Genomic DNA, 9,860 nt, shown 5'->3' with positions numbered 1-9,860 from the left:
AAACTTTACGGATTTTCAAAGAAAAAACAGCACCTATGGCCCAAGTGGGGACCGAACCCACGACCATCGCGTTATTAGCACGACGCTCTAACCAACTGAGCTAATGGGCCACACAGTTCATATGCTTTCCAAGATAACAAAAATATTAAAATGAAGCCAAAACTTTACGGATTTCCAAAGAAAAAACAGTACCTATGGCCCATGGGGGGATCGAACCCACGACCTTCGCGTTATTAGCACGACGCTCTAGCCAACTGAGCTAATGGGCCACACTCTTAACACGCTTTCCAAGATATCGAAAATATTAAAATGAAGCCAAAACTTTACGGATTTCCAAAGAAAAAACAGTACCTATGGCCCATGGGGGGATCGAATCCACGACCTTCGCGTTATTAGCACGACGCTCTAGCCAACTGAGCTAATGGGCCACACTCTTAACACGCTTTCCAAGATATCGAAAATATTAAAATGAAGCCAAAACTTTACGGATTTCCAAAGAAAAAACAGTACCTATGGCCCATGGGGGGATTGAACCCACGACCTTCGCGTTTTTAGCACGACGCTCTAACCAACTGAGCTTACGGGCCACACACTTAACATGCTTTCCAAGATATCAAATATATTAAAATGAAGCCAAAACTTTACGGATTTCCAAAGAAAAAACAGTACCTATGCCCCATGGGGGGATCGAACCCACGACCTTCGCGTTATTAGCACGACGCTCTCACCAACTGAGCAAATGGCCACACTCTTCACACGCTTTCCAAGATATCGAAAATATTAAAATGAAGCCAAAACTTTACGGATTTCCAAAGAAAAAACAGTACCTATGGCCCATGGGGGGATTGAACCCACCACCTTCGCGTTTTTAGCACGACGCTCTAACCAACTGAGCTTACGGGCCACACACTTAACATGCTTTCCAAGATATCAAATATATTAAAATGAAGCCAAAACTTTACGGATTTCCAAAGAAAAAACAGTACATATGGCCCATGGGGGGATCGAACCCACGACCTTCGCTTTATTAGCACGACGCTCTAACCAACTGAGCTAATGGGCCACACACTTAACATGCTTTCCAAGATATCAAATATATTAAAATGAAGCCAAAACTTTACGGATTTCCAAAGAAAAAACAGTACCTATGGCCCATGGGGGGATCGAACCCACGACCTTCGCGTTATTAGCACGACGCTCTAACTAACTGAGCTAATGGGCCACACACTTAACATGCTTCCCAAGATATCATATATATTAAAATGAAGCCAAAACTTTACGGATTTCGAAAGAAAAAACAGTACCTATGGCCCATGGGGGGTTCGAATCCACGACCTTCGCGTTATTAGCACGACGCTCTAACCAACTGAGCTAATGGGCCACACAGTTCATACGCTTTCCAAGATATCAAATATATTAAAATGAAGCCAAACTTTACGGATTTCCAAAGGAAAAACAGTACCTATGGCCCATGGGGGGATCGAACCCACGACCTTCGCGTTATTAGCACGACGCTCTAACCAACTGAGCTAATGGGCCACACAGCTCATACGCTTTCCAAGATATCAAATATATTAAAATGAAGCCAAAACTTTACGGATTTCCAAAGAAAAAACAGTACCTATGGCCCATGGGGGGATCGAACCCACGACCTTCGCGTTATTAGCACGACGCTCTAACTAACTGAGCTAATGGGCCACACACTTAACATGCTTCCCAAGATATCATATATATTAAAATGAAGCCAAAACTTTACGGATTTCGAAAGAAAAAACAGTACCTATGGCCCATGGGGGGTTCGAATCCACGATCTTCGCGTTATTAGCACGACGCTCTAGCCAACTGAGCTAATGGGCCACACTCTTAACACGCTTTCCAAGATATGAAATATATTTAAATGAAGCCAAAACAATACGGATTTCCAAAGAATAAACAGTACCTATGGCCCAAGGGGGGATCTAACCCACGACCTTCAAGTTATTAGCACGACGCTCTAACCAACTGAGCTAATGGGCCACACACTTAACATGCTTTCCAAGATATCAAATATATTAAAATGAAGCCAAAACTTTACGGATTTCCAAAGAAAAAACAATACCTATAGCCCATGGGGGGATCGAACCCACGACCTTCGCGTTATTAGCACGACGCTCTAACCAACTGAGCTAATGGGCCACACAGTTCATACGCTTTCCAAGATATCAAATATATTAAAATGAAGCCAAACTTTACGGATTTCCAAAGGAAAAACAGTACCTATGGCCCATGGGGGGATCGAACCCACGACCTTCGCGTTATTAGCACGACGCTCTAACCAACTGAGCTAATGGGCCACACAGCTCATACGCTTTCCAAGATATCAAATATATTAAAATGAAGCCAAAACTTTACGGATTTCCAAAGAAAAAACAGTACCTATGGCCCATGGGGGGATCGAACCCACGACCTTCGCGTTATTAGCACGACGCTCTAACAAACTGAGCTAATGGGCCATACAGTTCATACGCTTTCCAAGATATCAAATATATTAAAATGAAGCCAAAACTTTACGGATTTCCAAAGAAAAAACAGTACCTATGGCCCATGGGGGGATCGAACCCACGACCTTCGCGTTATTAGCACGACGCTCTCACCAACTGAGCTAATGGGCCACACAGTTCATACGCTTTCCAAGATATCAACTATATTAAAATGAAGCAAAAACTTTACGGATTTCCAAAGGAAAAACAGTACCTATGGCCCATGGGGGGATCGAACCCACGACCTTCGCGTTATTAGCACGACGCTCTAACCAACTTAGCTAATGGGCCACTCAGTTCATACGCTTTCCAAGATATCAAATATATTAAAATGAAGCCAAAACTTTACGGATTTCCAAAGAAAAAACAGTACCTATGGCCTATAGGGGGGATCGAATCCACGACCTTCGCATTATTAGCACGACGCTCTAGCCAACTGAGCTTATGGGCCACACTCTTAACACGCTTTCCAAGATATCGAAAATATTAAAATGAAGCCAAAACTTTACGGATTTCCAAAGAAAAAACCGTACCTATGGCCCATGGGGGGATTGAACCCACGACCTTCGCGTTATTAGCACGACGCTCTAACCAACTGAGCTAATGGGCCACACAGTTCATACGCTTTCCAAGATATCAAATATATTAAAATGAAGCCAAACTTTACGGATTTCCAAAGGAAAAACAGTACCTATGGCCCATGGGGGGATCGAACCCACGACCTTCGCGTTATTAGCACGACGCTCTAACCAACTGAGCTAATGGGCCACACAGTTCGTACGCTTTCCAAGATATTAAATATATTAAAATGAAGCCAAACTTTACGGATTTCCAAAGGAAAAACAGTACCTATGGCCCATGGGGGGATCGAACCCACGACCTTCGCGTTATTAGCACGACGCTCTAACCAACTGAGCTAATGGGCCACACAGCTCATACGCTTTCCAAGATATCAAATATATTAAAATGAAGCCAAAACTTTACGGATTTCCAAAGAAAAAACAGTACCTATGGCCCATGGGGGGATCGAACCCACGACCTTCGCGTTATTAGCACGACGCTCTAACAAACTGAGCTAATGGGCCATACAGTTCATACGCTTTCCAAGATATCAAATATATTAAAATGAAGCCAAAACTTTACGGATTTCCAAAGAAAAAACAGTACCTATGGCCCATGGGGGGATCGAACCCACGACCTTCGCGTTATTAGCACGACGCTCTCACCAACTGAGCTAATGGGCCACAAAGTTCATACGCTTTCCAAGATATCAACTATATTAAAATGAAGCAAAAACTTTACGGATTTCCAAAGGAAAAACAGTACCTATGGCCCATGGGGGGATCGAACCCACGACCTTCGCGTTATTAGCACGACGCTCTAACCAACTTAGCTAATGGGCCACTCAGTTCATACGCTTTCCAAGATATCAAATATATTAAAATGAAGCCAAAACTTTACGGATTTCCAAAGAAAAAACAGTACCTATGGCCTATAGGGGGGATCGAATCCACGACCTTCGCATTATTAGCACGACGCTCTAGCCAACTGAGCTAATGGGCCACACTCTTAACACGCTTTCCAAGATATCGAAAATATTAAAATGAAGCCAAAACTTTACGGATTTCCAAAGAAAAAACAGTACCTATGGCCCATGGAGGGATTGAACCCACGACCTTCGCGTTATTAGCACGACGCTCTAACCAACTGAGCTAATGGGCCACTCACTTAACATGCTTTCCAAGATATCAAATATATTAAAATGAAGCCAAAACTTTACGGATTTCCAAAGAAAAAACAGTACCTATGGCCCATGGGGGGATTGAACCCACCACCTACGCGTTATTAGCACGACGCTCTAACCAACTGAGCTAATGGGCCACACACTTAACATGCTTTCCAAGATATCAAATATATTAAAATGAAGCCAAAACTTTACGGATTTCCAAAGAAAAAACAGTACCTATGGCCCATGGGGGGATCGAACCCACGACCTTCGCGTTATTAGCACGACGCTCTAACTAACTGAGCTAATGGGCCACACACTTAACATGCTTCCCAAGATATCATATATATTAAACTGAAGCCAAAATTTTACGGATTTCGAAAGAAAAAACAGTACCTATGGCCCATGGGGGGATTGAACCCACGACCTTCGCGTTATTAGCACGACGCTCTAACCAACTGAGCTAATGGGCCACACACTTAACATGCTTTCCAAGATATCAAATATATTAAAATGAAGCCAAAACTTTACGGATTTCCAAAGAAAAAACAGTACCTATGGCCCATGCGGGGATCGAACCCACGACCTTCGCGTTATTAGCACGACGCTCTAACCAACTGAGCTAATGGGCCACACAGTTCATACGCTTTCCAAGATATCAAATATATTAAAATGAAGCCAAACTTTACGGATTTCCAAAGGAAAAACAGTACCTATGGCCCATGGGGGGATCGAACCCACGACCTTCGCGTTATTAGCACGACGCTCTAACCAACTGAGCTAATGGGCCACACAGTTCGTACGCTTTCCAAGATATCAAATATATTAAAATGAAGCCAAACTTTACGGATTTCCAAAGGAAAAACAGTACCTATGGCCCATGGGGGGATCGAACCCACGACCTTCGCGTTATTAGCACGACGCTCTAACCAACTGAGCTAATGGGCCACACAGCTCATACGCTTTCCAAGATATCAAATATATTAAAATGAAGCCAAAACTTTACGGATTTCCAAAGAAAAAACAGTACCTATGGCCCATGGGGGGATAGAACCCACGACCTTCGCGTTATTAGCACGACGCTCTAACAAACTGAGCTAATGGGCCATACAGTTCATACGCTTTCCAAGATATCAAATATATTAAAATGAAGCCAAAACTTTACGGATTTCCAAAGAAAAAACAGTACCTATGTCCCATGGGGGGATCGAACCCACGACCTTCGCGTTATTAGCACGACGCTCTCACCAACTGAGCTAATGGGCCACAAAGTTCATACGCTTTCCAAGATATCAACTATATTAAAATGAAGCAAAAACTTTACGGATTTCCAAAGGAAAAACAGTACCTATGGCCCATGGGGGGATCGAACCCACGACCTTCGCGTTATTAGCACGACGCTCTAACCAACTTAGCTAATGGGCCACTCAGTTCATACGCTTTCCAAGATATCAAATATATTAAAATGAAGCCAAAACTTTACGGATTTCCAAAGAAAAAACAGTACCTATGGCCTATAGGGGGGATCGAATCCACGACCTTCGCATTATTAGCACGACGCTCTAGCCAACTGAGCTAATGGGCCACACTCTTAACACGCTTTCCAAGATATCGAAAATATTAAAATGAAGCCAAAACTTTACGGATTTCCAAAGAAAAAACAGTACCTATGGCCCATGGAGGGATTGAACCCACGACCTTCGCGTTATTAGCACGACGCTCTAACCAACTGAGCTAATGGGCCACTCACTTAACATGCTTTCCAAGATATCAAATATATTAAAATGAAGCCAAAACTTTACGGATTTCCAAAGAAAAAACAGTACCTATGGCCCATGGGGGGATTGAACCCACCACCTACGCGTTATTAGCACGACGCTCTAACCAACTGAGCTAATGGGCCACACACTTAACATGCTTTCCAAGATATCAAATATATTAAAATGAAGCCAAAACTTTACGGATTTCCAAAGAAAAAACAGTACCTATGGCCCATGGGGGGATCGAACCCACGACCTTCGCGTTATTAGCACGACGCTCTAACTAACTGAGCTAATGGGCCACACACTTAACATGCTTCCCAAGATATCATATATATTAAACTGAAGCCAAAATTTTACGGATTTCGAAAGAAAAAACAGTACCTATGGCCCATGGGGGGATTGAACCCACGACCTTCGCGTTATTAGCACGTCGCTCTAACCAACTGAGCTAATGGGCCACACACTTAACATGCTTTCCAAGATATCAAATATATTAAAATGAAGCCAAAACTTTACGGATTTCCAAAGAAAAAACAGTACCTATGGCCCATGGGGGGATCGAACCCACGACCTTCGCGTTATTAGCACGACGCTCTAACCAACTGAGCTAATGGGCCATACAGTTCATACGCTTTCCAAGATATCAAATATATTAAAATGAAGCCAAAACTTTACGGATTTCCAAAGAAAAAACAGTACCTATGGCCCATGGGGGGATCGAACCCACGACCTTCGCGTTATTAGCACGACGCTCTCACCAACTGAGCTAATGGGCCACACAGTTCATACGCTTTCCAAGATATCAACTATATTAAAATGAAGCAAAAACTTTACGGATTTCCAAAGAAAAAACAATACCTATAGCCCATGGGGGGATCGAACCCACGACCTTCGCGTTATTAGCACGACGCTCTAACCAACTGAGCTAATGGGCCACACAGTTCATACGCTTTCCAAGATATCAAATATATTAAAATGAAGCCAAAACTTTACGGATTTCCAAAGAAAAAACAGTACCTATGGCCCAAGGGGGGATCTAACCCACGACCTTCAAGTTATTAGCACGACGCTCTAACCAACTGAGCTAATGGGCCACACACTTAACATGCTTTCCAAGATATCAAATATATTAAAATGAAGCCAAAACTTTACGGATTTCCAAAGAAAAAACAATACCTATAGCCCATGGGGGGATCGAACCCACGACCTTCGCGTTATTAGCACGACGCTCTAACCAACTGAGCTAATGGGCCACACAGTTCATACGCTTTCCAAGATATCCAATATATTAAAATGAAGCCAAACTTTACGGATTTCCAAAGGAAAAACAGTACCTATGGCCCATGGGGGGATCGAACCCACGACCTTCGCGTTATAAGCACGACGCTCTAACCAACTGAGCTAATGGGCCATACAGCTCATACGCTTTCCAAGATATCAAATATATTAAAATGAAGCCAAAACTTTACGGATTTCCAAAGAAAAAACAGTACCTATGGCCCATGGGGGGATCGAACCCACGACCTTCGCGTTATTAGCACGACGCTCTAACAAACTGAGCTAATGGGCCATACAGTTCATACGCTTTCCAAGATATCAAATATATTAAAATGAAGCCAAAACTTTACGGATTTCCAAAGAAAAAACAGTACCTATGGCCTATAGGGGGGATCGAATCCACGACCTTCGCATTATTAGCACGACGCTCTAGCCAACTGAGCTTATGGGCCATACTCTTAACACGCTTTCCAAGATATCGAAAATATTAAAATGAAGCCAAAACTTTACGGATTTCCAAAGAAAAAACAGTACCTATGGCCCATGGGGGGATTGAACCCACGACCTTCGCGTTATTAGCACGACGCTCTAACCAACTGAGCTAATGGGCCACACAGTTCATACGCTTTCCAAGATATCAAATATATTAAAATGAAGCCAAACTTTACGGATTTCCAAAGGAAAAACAGTACCTATGGCCCATGGGGGGATCGAACCCACGACCTTCGCGTTATTAGCACGACGCTCTAACCTACTGAGCTAATGGGCCACACAGCTCATACGCTTTCCAAGATATCAAATATATTAAAATGAAGCCAAAACTTTACGGATTTCCAAAGAAAAAACAGTACCTATGGCCCATGGGGGGATCGAACCCACGACCTTCGCGTTATTAGCACGACGCTCTAACAAACTGAGCTAATGGGCCATACAGTTCATACGCTTTCCAAGATATCAAATATATTAAAATGAAGCCAAAACTTTACGGATTTCCAAAGGAAAAACAGTACCTATGGCCCATGGGGGGATCGAACCCACGACCTTCGCGTTATTAGCACGACGCTCTAACCAACTTAGCTAATGGGCCACTCAGTTCATACGCTTTCCAAGATATCAAATATATTAAAATGAAGCCAAAACTTTACGGATTTCCAAAGAAAAAACAGTACCTATGGCCTATAGGGGGGATCGAATCCACGACCTTCGCATTATTAGCACGACGCTCTAGCCAACTGAGCTAATGGGCCACACTCTTAACACGCTTTCCAAGATATCGAAAATATTAAAATGAAGCCAAAACTTTACGGATTTCCAAAGAAAAAACAGTACCTATGGCCCATGGAGGGATTGAACCCACGACCTTCGCGTTATTAGCACGACGCTCTAACCAACTGAGCTAATGGGCCACTCACTTAACATGCTTTCCAAGATATCAAATATATTAAATTGAAGCCAAAACTTTACGGATTTCCAAAGAAAAAACAGTACCTATGGCCCATGGGGGGATTGAACCCACCACCTACGCGTTATTAGCACGACGCTCTAACCAACTGGGCTAATGGGCCACACACTTAACATGCTTTCCAAGATATCAAATATATTAAAATGAAGCCAAAACTTTACGGATTTCCAAAGAAAAAACAGTACCTATGGCCCATGGGGGGATCGAACCCACGACCTTCGCGTTATTAGCACGACGCTCTAACTAACTGAGCTAATGGGCCACACACTTAACATGCTTCCCAAGATATCATATATATTAAACTGAAGCCAAAATTTTACGGATTTCGAAAGAAAAAACAGTACCTATGGCCCATGGGGGGATTGAACCCACGACCTTCGCGTTATTAGCACGACGCTCTAACCAACTGAGCTAATGGGCCACACACTTAACATGCTTTCCAAGATATCAAATATATTAAAATGAAGCCAAAACTTTACGGATTTCCAAAGAAAAAACAGTACCTATGGCCCATGGGGGGATCGAACCCACGACCTTCGCGTTATTAGCACGACGCTCTAACCAACTGAGCTAATGGGCCATACAGTTCATACGCTTTCCAAGATATCAAATATATTAAAATGAAGCCAAAACTTTACGGATTTCCAAAGAAAAAACAGTACCTATGGCCCATGGGGGGATCGAACCCACGACCTTCGCGTTATTAGCACGACGCTCTCACCAACTGAGCTAATGGGCCACACAGTTCATACGCTTTCCAAGATATCAACTATATTAAAATGAAGCAAAAACTTTACGGATTTCCATAGGAAAAACAGTACCTATGGCCCATGGGGGGATCGAACCCACGACCTTCGCGTTATTCGCACGACGCTCTAACCAACTTAGCTAATGGGCCACTCAGTTCATACGCTTTCCAAGATATCAAATATATTAAAATGAAGCCAAAACTTTACGGATTTCCAAAGAAAAAACAGTACCTATGGCCTATAGGGGGGATCGAATCCACGACCTTCGCATTATTAGCACGACGCTCTAGCCAACTGAGCTAATGGGCCACACTCTTAACACGCTTTCCAAGATATCAAATATATTAAAATGAAGCCAAAACT

The 9,860-nt window shown here is 42.9% G+C and overlaps 56 non-coding genes across 56 annotated transcripts; all 56 read right to left on the bottom strand.

Annotated features, from left to right (window-relative positions):
* Positions 1-36: 36 nt before the first annotated feature.
* Positions 37-110, bottom strand: TRNAI-AAU (transfer RNA isoleucine (anticodon AAU)). Its single transcript has one exon. It is a non-coding gene; the product is annotated as a tRNA-Ile (tRNA).
* An 85-nt stretch (positions 111-195) lies between these two features.
* TRNAI-AAU (transfer RNA isoleucine (anticodon AAU)) lies at positions 196-269 on the bottom strand. The gene has a single exon. It is a non-coding gene; the product is annotated as a tRNA-Ile (tRNA).
* An 85-nt stretch (positions 270-354) lies between these two features.
* TRNAI-AAU (transfer RNA isoleucine (anticodon AAU)) lies at positions 355-428 on the bottom strand. Its single transcript has one exon. It is a non-coding gene; the product is annotated as a tRNA-Ile (tRNA).
* An 85-nt stretch (positions 429-513) lies between these two features.
* Positions 514-587, bottom strand: TRNAF-AAA (transfer RNA phenylalanine (anticodon AAA)). Its single transcript has one exon. It is a non-coding gene; the product is annotated as a tRNA-Phe (tRNA).
* An 85-nt stretch (positions 588-672) lies between these two features.
* TRNAI-AAU (transfer RNA isoleucine (anticodon AAU)) lies at positions 673-744 on the bottom strand. The gene has a single exon. It is a non-coding gene; the product is annotated as a tRNA-Ile (tRNA).
* Positions 745-830: 86 nt separating this feature from the next.
* On the bottom strand, positions 831-904 carry TRNAF-AAA (transfer RNA phenylalanine (anticodon AAA)). The gene has a single exon. It is a non-coding gene; the product is annotated as a tRNA-Phe (tRNA).
* Positions 905-989: 85 nt separating this feature from the next.
* Positions 990-1,063, bottom strand: TRNAI-AAU (transfer RNA isoleucine (anticodon AAU)). Its single transcript has one exon. It is a non-coding gene; the product is annotated as a tRNA-Ile (tRNA).
* An 85-nt stretch (positions 1,064-1,148) lies between these two features.
* Positions 1,149-1,222, bottom strand: TRNAI-AAU (transfer RNA isoleucine (anticodon AAU)). The gene has a single exon. It is a non-coding gene; the product is annotated as a tRNA-Ile (tRNA).
* An 85-nt stretch (positions 1,223-1,307) lies between these two features.
* TRNAI-AAU (transfer RNA isoleucine (anticodon AAU)) lies at positions 1,308-1,381 on the bottom strand. Its single transcript has one exon. It is a non-coding gene; the product is annotated as a tRNA-Ile (tRNA).
* Positions 1,382-1,465: 84 nt separating this feature from the next.
* TRNAI-AAU (transfer RNA isoleucine (anticodon AAU)) lies at positions 1,466-1,539 on the bottom strand. Its single transcript has one exon. It is a non-coding gene; the product is annotated as a tRNA-Ile (tRNA).
* An 85-nt stretch (positions 1,540-1,624) lies between these two features.
* TRNAI-AAU (transfer RNA isoleucine (anticodon AAU)) lies at positions 1,625-1,698 on the bottom strand. Its single transcript has one exon. It is a non-coding gene; the product is annotated as a tRNA-Ile (tRNA).
* Positions 1,699-1,783: 85 nt separating this feature from the next.
* TRNAI-AAU (transfer RNA isoleucine (anticodon AAU)) lies at positions 1,784-1,857 on the bottom strand. The gene has a single exon. It is a non-coding gene; the product is annotated as a tRNA-Ile (tRNA).
* An 85-nt stretch (positions 1,858-1,942) lies between these two features.
* On the bottom strand, positions 1,943-2,016 carry TRNAI-AAU (transfer RNA isoleucine (anticodon AAU)). Its single transcript has one exon. It is a non-coding gene; the product is annotated as a tRNA-Ile (tRNA).
* An 85-nt stretch (positions 2,017-2,101) lies between these two features.
* On the bottom strand, positions 2,102-2,175 carry TRNAI-AAU (transfer RNA isoleucine (anticodon AAU)). Its single transcript has one exon. It is a non-coding gene; the product is annotated as a tRNA-Ile (tRNA).
* Positions 2,176-2,259: 84 nt separating this feature from the next.
* TRNAI-AAU (transfer RNA isoleucine (anticodon AAU)) lies at positions 2,260-2,333 on the bottom strand. The gene has a single exon. It is a non-coding gene; the product is annotated as a tRNA-Ile (tRNA).
* Positions 2,334-2,418: 85 nt separating this feature from the next.
* Positions 2,419-2,492, bottom strand: TRNAI-AAU (transfer RNA isoleucine (anticodon AAU)). The gene has a single exon. It is a non-coding gene; the product is annotated as a tRNA-Ile (tRNA).
* An 85-nt stretch (positions 2,493-2,577) lies between these two features.
* On the bottom strand, positions 2,578-2,651 carry TRNAI-AAU (transfer RNA isoleucine (anticodon AAU)). Its single transcript has one exon. It is a non-coding gene; the product is annotated as a tRNA-Ile (tRNA).
* An 85-nt stretch (positions 2,652-2,736) lies between these two features.
* TRNAI-AAU (transfer RNA isoleucine (anticodon AAU)) lies at positions 2,737-2,810 on the bottom strand. The gene has a single exon. It is a non-coding gene; the product is annotated as a tRNA-Ile (tRNA).
* Positions 2,811-3,055: 245 nt separating this feature from the next.
* On the bottom strand, positions 3,056-3,129 carry TRNAI-AAU (transfer RNA isoleucine (anticodon AAU)). The gene has a single exon. It is a non-coding gene; the product is annotated as a tRNA-Ile (tRNA).
* An 84-nt stretch (positions 3,130-3,213) lies between these two features.
* On the bottom strand, positions 3,214-3,287 carry TRNAI-AAU (transfer RNA isoleucine (anticodon AAU)). The gene has a single exon. It is a non-coding gene; the product is annotated as a tRNA-Ile (tRNA).
* An 84-nt stretch (positions 3,288-3,371) lies between these two features.
* Positions 3,372-3,445, bottom strand: TRNAI-AAU (transfer RNA isoleucine (anticodon AAU)). The gene has a single exon. It is a non-coding gene; the product is annotated as a tRNA-Ile (tRNA).
* An 85-nt stretch (positions 3,446-3,530) lies between these two features.
* Positions 3,531-3,604, bottom strand: TRNAI-AAU (transfer RNA isoleucine (anticodon AAU)). Its single transcript has one exon. It is a non-coding gene; the product is annotated as a tRNA-Ile (tRNA).
* An 85-nt stretch (positions 3,605-3,689) lies between these two features.
* Positions 3,690-3,763, bottom strand: TRNAI-AAU (transfer RNA isoleucine (anticodon AAU)). Its single transcript has one exon. It is a non-coding gene; the product is annotated as a tRNA-Ile (tRNA).
* Positions 3,764-3,848: 85 nt separating this feature from the next.
* Positions 3,849-3,922, bottom strand: TRNAI-AAU (transfer RNA isoleucine (anticodon AAU)). The gene has a single exon. It is a non-coding gene; the product is annotated as a tRNA-Ile (tRNA).
* A 245-nt stretch (positions 3,923-4,167) lies between these two features.
* Positions 4,168-4,241, bottom strand: TRNAI-AAU (transfer RNA isoleucine (anticodon AAU)). Its single transcript has one exon. It is a non-coding gene; the product is annotated as a tRNA-Ile (tRNA).
* An 85-nt stretch (positions 4,242-4,326) lies between these two features.
* On the bottom strand, positions 4,327-4,400 carry TRNAI-AAU (transfer RNA isoleucine (anticodon AAU)). Its single transcript has one exon. It is a non-coding gene; the product is annotated as a tRNA-Ile (tRNA).
* Positions 4,401-4,485: 85 nt separating this feature from the next.
* Positions 4,486-4,559, bottom strand: TRNAI-AAU (transfer RNA isoleucine (anticodon AAU)). The gene has a single exon. It is a non-coding gene; the product is annotated as a tRNA-Ile (tRNA).
* Positions 4,560-4,644: 85 nt separating this feature from the next.
* Positions 4,645-4,718, bottom strand: TRNAI-AAU (transfer RNA isoleucine (anticodon AAU)). Its single transcript has one exon. It is a non-coding gene; the product is annotated as a tRNA-Ile (tRNA).
* Positions 4,719-4,803: 85 nt separating this feature from the next.
* TRNAI-AAU (transfer RNA isoleucine (anticodon AAU)) lies at positions 4,804-4,877 on the bottom strand. Its single transcript has one exon. It is a non-coding gene; the product is annotated as a tRNA-Ile (tRNA).
* Positions 4,878-4,961: 84 nt separating this feature from the next.
* Positions 4,962-5,035, bottom strand: TRNAI-AAU (transfer RNA isoleucine (anticodon AAU)). The gene has a single exon. It is a non-coding gene; the product is annotated as a tRNA-Ile (tRNA).
* Positions 5,036-5,119: 84 nt separating this feature from the next.
* Positions 5,120-5,193, bottom strand: TRNAI-AAU (transfer RNA isoleucine (anticodon AAU)). Its single transcript has one exon. It is a non-coding gene; the product is annotated as a tRNA-Ile (tRNA).
* An 85-nt stretch (positions 5,194-5,278) lies between these two features.
* TRNAI-AAU (transfer RNA isoleucine (anticodon AAU)) lies at positions 5,279-5,352 on the bottom strand. Its single transcript has one exon. It is a non-coding gene; the product is annotated as a tRNA-Ile (tRNA).
* Positions 5,353-5,437: 85 nt separating this feature from the next.
* On the bottom strand, positions 5,438-5,511 carry TRNAI-AAU (transfer RNA isoleucine (anticodon AAU)). The gene has a single exon. It is a non-coding gene; the product is annotated as a tRNA-Ile (tRNA).
* Positions 5,512-5,596: 85 nt separating this feature from the next.
* TRNAI-AAU (transfer RNA isoleucine (anticodon AAU)) lies at positions 5,597-5,670 on the bottom strand. Its single transcript has one exon. It is a non-coding gene; the product is annotated as a tRNA-Ile (tRNA).
* A 245-nt stretch (positions 5,671-5,915) lies between these two features.
* TRNAI-AAU (transfer RNA isoleucine (anticodon AAU)) lies at positions 5,916-5,989 on the bottom strand. Its single transcript has one exon. It is a non-coding gene; the product is annotated as a tRNA-Ile (tRNA).
* Positions 5,990-6,074: 85 nt separating this feature from the next.
* On the bottom strand, positions 6,075-6,148 carry TRNAI-AAU (transfer RNA isoleucine (anticodon AAU)). Its single transcript has one exon. It is a non-coding gene; the product is annotated as a tRNA-Ile (tRNA).
* Positions 6,149-6,233: 85 nt separating this feature from the next.
* Positions 6,234-6,307, bottom strand: TRNAI-AAU (transfer RNA isoleucine (anticodon AAU)). The gene has a single exon. It is a non-coding gene; the product is annotated as a tRNA-Ile (tRNA).
* An 85-nt stretch (positions 6,308-6,392) lies between these two features.
* TRNAI-AAU (transfer RNA isoleucine (anticodon AAU)) lies at positions 6,393-6,466 on the bottom strand. The gene has a single exon. It is a non-coding gene; the product is annotated as a tRNA-Ile (tRNA).
* An 85-nt stretch (positions 6,467-6,551) lies between these two features.
* Positions 6,552-6,625, bottom strand: TRNAI-AAU (transfer RNA isoleucine (anticodon AAU)). Its single transcript has one exon. It is a non-coding gene; the product is annotated as a tRNA-Ile (tRNA).
* Positions 6,626-6,710: 85 nt separating this feature from the next.
* Positions 6,711-6,784, bottom strand: TRNAI-AAU (transfer RNA isoleucine (anticodon AAU)). Its single transcript has one exon. It is a non-coding gene; the product is annotated as a tRNA-Ile (tRNA).
* An 85-nt stretch (positions 6,785-6,869) lies between these two features.
* Positions 6,870-6,943, bottom strand: TRNAI-AAU (transfer RNA isoleucine (anticodon AAU)). Its single transcript has one exon. It is a non-coding gene; the product is annotated as a tRNA-Ile (tRNA).
* Positions 6,944-7,028: 85 nt separating this feature from the next.
* On the bottom strand, positions 7,029-7,102 carry TRNAI-AAU (transfer RNA isoleucine (anticodon AAU)). The gene has a single exon. It is a non-coding gene; the product is annotated as a tRNA-Ile (tRNA).
* Positions 7,103-7,187: 85 nt separating this feature from the next.
* TRNAI-AAU (transfer RNA isoleucine (anticodon AAU)) lies at positions 7,188-7,261 on the bottom strand. The gene has a single exon. It is a non-coding gene; the product is annotated as a tRNA-Ile (tRNA).
* Positions 7,262-7,345: 84 nt separating this feature from the next.
* TRNAI-UAU (transfer RNA isoleucine (anticodon UAU)) lies at positions 7,346-7,419 on the bottom strand. Its single transcript has one exon. It is a non-coding gene; the product is annotated as a tRNA-Ile (tRNA).
* Positions 7,420-7,504: 85 nt separating this feature from the next.
* Positions 7,505-7,578, bottom strand: TRNAI-AAU (transfer RNA isoleucine (anticodon AAU)). The gene has a single exon. It is a non-coding gene; the product is annotated as a tRNA-Ile (tRNA).
* A 245-nt stretch (positions 7,579-7,823) lies between these two features.
* Positions 7,824-7,897, bottom strand: TRNAI-AAU (transfer RNA isoleucine (anticodon AAU)). Its single transcript has one exon. It is a non-coding gene; the product is annotated as a tRNA-Ile (tRNA).
* Positions 7,898-7,981: 84 nt separating this feature from the next.
* TRNAI-AAU (transfer RNA isoleucine (anticodon AAU)) lies at positions 7,982-8,055 on the bottom strand. The gene has a single exon. It is a non-coding gene; the product is annotated as a tRNA-Ile (tRNA).
* An 85-nt stretch (positions 8,056-8,140) lies between these two features.
* TRNAI-AAU (transfer RNA isoleucine (anticodon AAU)) lies at positions 8,141-8,214 on the bottom strand. The gene has a single exon. It is a non-coding gene; the product is annotated as a tRNA-Ile (tRNA).
* Positions 8,215-8,299: 85 nt separating this feature from the next.
* Positions 8,300-8,373, bottom strand: TRNAI-AAU (transfer RNA isoleucine (anticodon AAU)). The gene has a single exon. It is a non-coding gene; the product is annotated as a tRNA-Ile (tRNA).
* A 245-nt stretch (positions 8,374-8,618) lies between these two features.
* Positions 8,619-8,692, bottom strand: TRNAI-AAU (transfer RNA isoleucine (anticodon AAU)). The gene has a single exon. It is a non-coding gene; the product is annotated as a tRNA-Ile (tRNA).
* An 85-nt stretch (positions 8,693-8,777) lies between these two features.
* Positions 8,778-8,851, bottom strand: TRNAI-AAU (transfer RNA isoleucine (anticodon AAU)). Its single transcript has one exon. It is a non-coding gene; the product is annotated as a tRNA-Ile (tRNA).
* An 85-nt stretch (positions 8,852-8,936) lies between these two features.
* On the bottom strand, positions 8,937-9,010 carry TRNAI-AAU (transfer RNA isoleucine (anticodon AAU)). The gene has a single exon. It is a non-coding gene; the product is annotated as a tRNA-Ile (tRNA).
* Positions 9,011-9,095: 85 nt separating this feature from the next.
* On the bottom strand, positions 9,096-9,169 carry TRNAI-AAU (transfer RNA isoleucine (anticodon AAU)). The gene has a single exon. It is a non-coding gene; the product is annotated as a tRNA-Ile (tRNA).
* Positions 9,170-9,254: 85 nt separating this feature from the next.
* TRNAI-AAU (transfer RNA isoleucine (anticodon AAU)) lies at positions 9,255-9,328 on the bottom strand. The gene has a single exon. It is a non-coding gene; the product is annotated as a tRNA-Ile (tRNA).
* Positions 9,329-9,413: 85 nt separating this feature from the next.
* On the bottom strand, positions 9,414-9,487 carry TRNAI-AAU (transfer RNA isoleucine (anticodon AAU)). The gene has a single exon. It is a non-coding gene; the product is annotated as a tRNA-Ile (tRNA).
* Positions 9,488-9,572: 85 nt separating this feature from the next.
* Positions 9,573-9,646, bottom strand: TRNAI-AAU (transfer RNA isoleucine (anticodon AAU)). Its single transcript has one exon. It is a non-coding gene; the product is annotated as a tRNA-Ile (tRNA).
* Positions 9,647-9,860: the final 214 nt, after the last annotated feature.

The sequence above is a fragment of the Phalangium opilio genome, unplaced genomic scaffold (assembly GCF_054372755.1).
Source record: "Phalangium opilio isolate 3A_F unplaced genomic scaffold, DU_Popi_V2 ptg000011l_1, whole genome shotgun sequence".
NCBI classification, from domain to species: Eukaryota; Metazoa; Arthropoda; class Arachnida; order Opiliones; family Phalangiidae; genus Phalangium; species Phalangium opilio.
Note: the sequence above shows the minus strand (reverse complement) of the source record. Positions and strands in the feature narration are given on the sequence as shown.